This window comes from Chinchilla lanigera, unplaced genomic scaffold (assembly GCF_000276665.1).
Source record: "Chinchilla lanigera isolate Chin_1 unplaced genomic scaffold, ChiLan1.0 scaffold00104, whole genome shotgun sequence".
In the NCBI taxonomy this organism is placed as follows: domain Eukaryota; kingdom Metazoa; phylum Chordata; class Mammalia; order Rodentia; family Chinchillidae; genus Chinchilla; species Chinchilla lanigera.
The window spans coordinates 4,729,207-4,734,646 of NW_004955505.1; the positions used below are offsets into that span (position 1 = coordinate 4,729,207).

Sequence of the window (5,440 nt, forward strand, 5' to 3'; positions counted from 1 at the left end):
ATTTTTAAAATAAAAAATTAAAGAAAAAAAGAATACTGGCATTAGAGTCAAACATCCAAGTTTTAAAGGCGAGGTAAAATGGTATAGCTTTGTGAGACCTTTGCATTTGCACCTGCATTCTCAGAACCTCAGGTCGCTTCCTGTAAAATGTGGAAAATATTTACAGGCTAGAGTTGTGTGTAGATTAAATGGAAAGTGCTTAGCTCTGTATCTTGGCATGTTGGGAAATAACTGTGCAAGTGTGCAAAAGAAACAGAAAATTATTAGAGGTTTTGAGAATGAGGAGGTTAACATTTCCGTGTAGGAACAAAATTGGTACATTGGGATGGAAAACTTTGAGGGGATGTGTTATAGACTTCTAAAAGAAAAAGTGTGAGCAAAAGAGAAGGTGGAAGTGTAGAACAAAGAATGTGAGGTACAATGCTGTATATAAATTTTTTATTATCAGTGACAACCTACACATCTTTATGACTCAATTATAGATCTGCCTGTTTTTAATGTGAAAATTCCTCATTTAGAATGATAAGATCACCACGTAATAAAGGCAAAATGGAAAGACTATTAGTGAATAATGTTGTTTATAAAATAATGCACCCAGAGAAATGTCAGTAAGTATTACTTATTCACAGCTCATAATTAACAGAAAGCCCTGGGGAGGCAAGATGCTGCGGTACAAAGGTCTTAGTCATTTCTATAAAGATGTTCATTTGATCTGCTAATTCATAACAGTTGATTATGTGCAAGTAGAATTCATCTACCCTGCATGACATTTCAAAACCATTAGAAGCATACAGGGAATGATTTCTGGGGTTGTGGGGCACTACTATGGAGTCTTAGTTTCAGACACCTAATATTCAAATTTAAAATGTGATTCTGTTTCTCTTGAGAGTCAACGTATCTTAGTGCATGAGTGTGCTTAAGCCTGTGGAGGACTCTGGAGGAACAGTGTTGTCTGAATTGGAGCAGGTTGCCTAGGAAGGGAGGTCAATTCCATCCCTGCTATGGGGACTTTTGTAGGATCGAAGTCATTATAGGCAGCCTTCCTAGATGCACGGTCCCATGCTTGACTAAGTTGCCAAATACTGACCTGAAAGGAAGGGAAAAATCAAATGCTGTCTCTGGTTCATGTACCCCAGGTCCAGAACAGCACACAGTGTGGGCTCAGGGGCCACCTGATGCTACAGGGCAGGGGGAGCTGCTGCTGCACCTAAGGCTGCTCAGGAAGGAGGCCCCAGAACTCGGGAGCTGACGCTAGGAGGAGGGAGGCAACCAACCGTGTGAAGCCACCCCATCTCTGCCCTAACTCTCAGGAGATGTCTTTGTAGCAGAAGATGTACCCCCGCTCCTCCAGTATACATCAGTTTGTTAGTTGCCCAGGTAATAGTTCCTATTCCAGTTTTGGTTGTTCCTGTCTCTTAGAAATGGCTGATCACTGTGATGCATAGTTGATTACTATGATGCATATTGTAAGAACCAATGCCCAACTGACAAGCCATTCTGCCTCTGTGCTTCCTTCTTGCTTATCCCACATAAGCCCTAGACCACCAGAGATCAAAGCCTGATATTTTGGGAATGATCCTTATCAGTGCCCATTGATGTAAATAAATCCACCTCCAAATCTTGGGTGTCATTTGGTGTTTCTGTTTGCCATAGCATCTTTGATATCTTTACTATAATTACAAAGCAGTTGAGATGAAAGCTGCTTTTGAGACATAGGGATAATTAAATGCTGCCCCGACCTGGTTAGTAATGTTCCTGCCACACCTTCATTTATTCTTGCAGTCATTCTCCCTAGACTGGTGGTGGAGCCCACGTCCACCGTCCCTGGTCCTGTCACATTCAAGGAGGCAAGAATTGTGTGGCCAGGACCATAAAGGCAGAGCTGTGGGCTGCTCTGTCCCCACACAAGGACACCAGCCCCGTTGCCTTCAGGCATGCTTGGAACACACACTGCAAGCTTTACAATGAGTTTTAAAAACATTTGATGCTTTTATTCCTTAAGATCCTAATAAAATCTCACCCAGGTTAAGTGGTGGGCACATCACCACGATGGTCAGAAGTTATACTCAAATGATCACTGTCACCAGCACATATAGCAAATCCACTGGATCAGATCAGAAAAGACTAGAAAATCATGTCACTAAAGGCAATATCCTCAATACAGCATAAAATTTGTTTCTACTGAGAGAGAAGTTTTGTTTCTAGGATAAAGTTTGTTTCTACTGAGAGTAAAAGAGAGACTCAGATCCCTTTTCCCTAACTGTTTGTTGTGTGGTTAGTGCTAAAGGTGCTAAGGGGACGCTGGGTAGGTGACCATGGTGAGAGGGCAGCGGCAGATTTGCCAGCTCTCCTGGAGGCCCCGTGGGGATGGGGCGCTGCTGCTAGACCCAATTGGGCAAGGTGACTTTTAAATGCCACCAAATTATACCACATGTCAAAATACAGCAAAGGACTCAGGTGCAGGTCGAGGGAGCTCTGGTTCTGAAGAGCCCCCTGCCGCATTTACTGAGCATGTACTACAGCACTGGCTGAGCAAAGTGAAAGGAGGGTAGAGAGACAGGACCCCCACGGTGGGCTCAGACAACTGACTCAGAGCCCAAGAGTTAGTGTAAAAAACTGGGCAATACAATGAAACAGGAGCCACAAATCCTGTGGAAAGTTTGGGGATACAACTGTAAACTACGACCATAAGAACTGATCTGAAGTGCACCTTATAAGAGCATTTATCACCTTCCGTTCAAATTGCAAGCTCCACCATAACCTCGCCTGACCATACATTATTAAGTACTGCACGTTCTTGTAGCTCAGGGGTAGAAAACCTGTTCACAGGAATTTTATTCAGAGTTTAGAGGAGAGGGCCGGCCGGTGAATCCAGGCCCAGACGCTGCTCTGAGCCCTCGACCCATGAGAACATCAGAACAAAGCGAAAGACTTGCAAGCGCTAGCTGCCACCGCAGCCTGAGACTCCACTGACTCCAGCGCCCGGGAGGACGCGGCCCTGCGAGGCCTCCAGGCTTACGCGCGGCCGCTGGACCCCAACGTGCCGCTTGCCTTTCGCACAGTTGCTTACAGATTAAAATGGAGGAAATTTCGGTGGCCAGCCTGGATACTAACAAGCTGGAGGCCATGGCTCAGGAGATATACGTGGACCTGACAGAGGACTCTTTGAGATTCTGCTTTGAGGTGCACCGGGCAGTCAAATGTGGCTGCTTCCACCTGGAATTCGCAGAAATGGGTGGCGTGAAGGAGTTTGGCCGAGCGTGCCGCCCCCTGCGCTGTGCCCTTCCCGGGGAGCCGGGGAGCGGCCGGACCAGCAACCGCAGCGCTCGCCCCCAGAATTCCAGTAGGCGCGACTTGAGAGAAGCTGGGAGTGACCAGGATGATAACAGCATTTGCAATGATTTCAACAGGTTTGAGGGCAAGGCCTAAACTTTGGTTGAGCAGAGACTTCTTCCTTTTTGTCCCATTCAGCGACATAGGCTTGACAAAGAACATTTTGGTTGTTTGGACAGGCTGAGGATTCACTTGTGAATCTGTGGAAAGCTAGTAGGGACCTCTGCAGCTTCAGTATGCACCATCTCAAACTGAAGATTCCTGTCTGGACATATTGTGCCTTGGACATAGCTTAGTAGGGGCATTCTTTTCCTACTCTGAGTTACTGGTTACTCAGCCAATCCATGGGTCCAACTTGGTCATTATGGCAGGTCACAACTGCAGGGGCAGGACTGAATTATAGAAGATAGGATAGCTGTGCAGGATGGAGTTGCTCAGAAACAGTTTGGAGGGGACCTCCTCCCGCTGCCCTTAATAATGTGAATGGGTTAGTGCTAGGAACCAAGGGGCAGAACTGGGTCATCTGTTAGCTGCTTGCAGAATCGTGGTACATGTCACTGTTCTTTAAGTTGAACAGTCAGGGCTCTGCCATGGTGAACATCCAGACCCTCCACTACTTTTGCTGCCTCTCAAGGAGCAATCCTTTCCATGTAGTCCCCTTTGGACCATACTGACAGAAAGAGCTGTCCTTTTTTGTTTTTGGAAGTAAGGAAGAGACCTCCAATATCCCCTGGCTTTAGTTGGTGGGATACAGGAGGCTGGAAAGTTAAGAGATGCCTATCAAAATTGCCCTTTACTTTAGTCCCTGAGCAAGAGTTCATAAAGTGTAGGAGTCTGAGGTGAACAGAGCGGTGCTGCTTTATTTGAAATGTTTTCTTACCTCATTCTGTGCCCCAGTAAGCGGCCCAGCTTCCTCACTGGCTTGGCCTCATGTTCCTGCCCACTGCTCCACTGCCTGTCTGGTTCAGCTCACGACGCCAAGTGCTTTTCGCCACTCGAACCTTCACCTTGACCAATTTCAGTTCATCTTGCTTGATGCTTCTGAAGTCTGCCTGATTTCTCCTCCTTGGCTTCTGTTAAGTTTGTATGTTCTTTTTTTACCTATTTATGTGGAAAACTCAGAGGAGAATCTGTCTTATGGCTTCCTTGTTTGAATTAGAATGGTAAGAACTTAGAAACTTTTTTATTTACAAGGCAGTATCAAGCCTAAGCGTTTCTCTGTAGGACTGCCTTGCTAGCATGCCCTCCAGTTTTATTTTCAGGAGTTTTATCCCACCTTTGGATACTGCCTCTTGGGAGCTCAGTAGAACACTGAAGATTGACACGGGCAGGGATGGAGTTGGTCCTTGATCCACTTTCTTTTATCTTTGCTGTGTATGTATCTTCTTTATCTCAGAAGGGACTATTTAGACTGTATGGACTGATTTGGATTACATATTTTAGAGAGTTAAGGAAACCAGAGTGGTTGGGCCTTGAGACTATGTTACCTTCTCTCCCTATACTTGGCCTGGTCAGGATTGAGTCCTCAGTACAGACTGACCTTTGGTCCAAGGTTGTGGGAACTTTTCAAAAAATCAAACTTTGGCAGGAGTAATTTGCAATGATCTTTGCCCTTGACTTTAACGACATCTCCTCTGAGAATTCAGAGGAGAGGAGTGTCTGAGACTTTGGCCTGCTTCCAGACAATGTTGGAAACAAGATAAATAAGGGAGAAGGGCAGTGGTCCACCCACTCTTTCATATAGGACACTCAGATCATGAGTTTACTGTTTGTGTGTTTCCTTTTCAGCCTATACGTCTGGTTAGAGGACGAAGGTGAGGGAAGAAGTTTTGAGTAAAGGTTGGTTCACATTACTTCCCTCCTGTTTTTTGTTTGTTTGATTTATTTTGTTTTGTTTTTCTCCAACACCATCATCATTAGGGCAATGGCACACTCTGCCCTGGGAAGATATAAGGTGGGCTCAGTCCAGCAGGCACCCTGAGGGGACACACTGCTTTGTAAAGGAGACGATGTTCCCTACAGTATAGTTGACAGTGGTTAGGAATTCTCCCTATCTGCCTTCCCTGTAACCTCAGAATTCCTATCTTTCCCTCTTCAACTGTATTGA

General features: G+C 45.5%; 1 pseudogene; it reads left to right on the forward strand.

Moving 5' to 3' along the window:
* Positions 1-3,078: 3,078 nt before the first annotated feature.
* Positions 3,079-3,347, forward strand: LOC102013738 (annotated as a pseudogene).
* The last annotated feature ends 2,093 nt before the right edge of the window (positions 3,348-5,440 follow it).